This window comes from Misgurnus anguillicaudatus, chromosome 14 (genome assembly GCF_027580225.2).
Source record: "Misgurnus anguillicaudatus chromosome 14, ASM2758022v2, whole genome shotgun sequence".
Classification (NCBI taxonomy): Eukaryota; Metazoa; Chordata; class Actinopteri; order Cypriniformes; family Cobitidae; genus Misgurnus; species Misgurnus anguillicaudatus.
The window spans coordinates 7,429,329-7,431,147 of NC_073350.2; the positions used below are offsets into that span (position 1 = coordinate 7,429,329).

Below are 1,819 nucleotides of genomic sequence, written 5' to 3' on the forward strand. Positions count from 1 at the left end.
TCTCTCCAGAACTTATGTGAAAAGATGTTTTCACTGATGTTCGGGAACGCCTCTTTATGGAGTGTTTTGTAGTATCTGCACCTCGTCAGCAGTGTGTTGTAGTATGCATGCAGATAAACCAAGACAACAAAGTGAATAAAACCTCATTGTGCAGTTTAAACAACAAAGTGATTCATGTTTCTCGTTACTGTAGTGTGAGCTTGAAAAAACTAACACCAATAGTGTACTCCACCAAAAATCTATCAGTATGTTTGTTGAAGTATCTGCACTGTCACATGATGACAAGAAAAAAAAACGCATATTAATTTTTGTTTATAGAAATGAAAAAATCTTTATCACATTCTTTCTTTCCAATCTCAAATAACAAAACCACTCAGATCATGCATTTCTCTTCTTTAAATTTATAAGGATTAAAGAACATTCATCAATAGCAATGATCTGTGACAACTATCACCAACCATTCCTTGATTCATGCTCAGAGAAACACATCAACACTCTTCATCGTGGTTCAAGAGACTCAACTCTTTCAAAACACATTTCCTAGTTTAAAACTATAGAAATGATCCCTGAAAGAATAGTCTTGACATCTCATGACGCTTACCCAACAGACCTTCAGAGAGACGATGAACCTCAATGGCGGTAAGTTGTGGCTTTTTGATTCTGAGAGGGACAAAATGCTCAGAAACACAAAACTATAACAGCATTCACAACAAACGCGGTAAAGGATGGCAAAAATTTACTATTAATAATTTTGAGTTTACTCGCTTCATTCACGTGGGAAAGCCACACTTGAAATTCTAGTCATTTGAAACATTCACACGTAAATTCTTGTCATCGGAGGGGCTGCACTATAAAAAAATAATCCGTAAAAAAACAGATAATGTCCTGGCAGAAAATTACCGGTACTTTTTCCGTTATGTTTACAGACACTTCTGTTTATTCAAAAACTGAACATTCTGTACATTTACAGAACACTGTACATTCTAAAAAAAATCAGTAAAAAACAGACAAAGTACTGTGTAAATATGAAGGAATTTTCCGTATTTATGTTTTACAGGCGTTTTACCTGTTTTTTTAATAAAAAAAAAACGTTGCATTATGGGTGCAATAACTCCTGCTGCAATCTTTTACTTTTGCTTCTCTATCACCATCACTGTTTGAAACCTAAAATTACAACTTGCTTGCAGAGTTATTTTCTAACATGGATGATGTTTAACTTCTAAATACATGCTGTCAGAACAAGATACAAGTGTTAAACTATTAGTAGGAGGGATTTCAGAAATGTGCAAGTAGGAGGAGTTTACGCTTTAAATGGGACGATGGTGAATCCTCTGGAAGTTTGTACAGCCCACTTGCGGCTAAAGCTCCACCCACTTGCTGCTAACCCGCCCATTTGCAGCTGACCTCCGTTTATACCCCTTTCCAATCCCAATCGACAATGGTTTGAAAAAAGGAAAAAAATTGAGTAACCAACACGTGAATCTGGCATGAAAATTAAAGTCGTGCCACAGACACCTGAAAACGTGGAAACACATAACTTAAACACTCGAAACATTTCGAGCTGAATTCAAAACCAGTCACATTCCTATCTAACCATCTGCGCTACTCACCTGACCAACGGTGAGCTCGAACTGCTTCACTGTAGAAGCTGCCTTGAAGGCTCCGGTTGAGGACTTTCATTGGTCATTTTTGTGAACCAATCAAATTTCTTTCTGCCCCTGAGCTCATGTTTAAGTAAAACTCCTATCTGAACTAGTTTAGGAAAAAAAATCAAGCAACTGGTTTGGGAAAAAAAATCACGCATATCAGCAACATGATT

At 36.8% G+C, this 1,819-nt stretch overlaps 1 non-coding gene across 1 annotated transcript; it reads right to left on the reverse strand.

Annotated features, from left to right (window-relative positions):
- Positions 1 to 368: 368 nt before the first annotated feature.
- On the reverse strand, positions 369 to 582 carry LOC141369583 (small nucleolar RNA U3). Its single transcript, XR_012373380.1, has one exon. It is a non-coding gene; the product is annotated as a small nucleolar RNA U3 (small nucleolar RNA).
- Between the last annotated feature and the right edge of the window lie 1,237 nt (positions 583 to 1,819).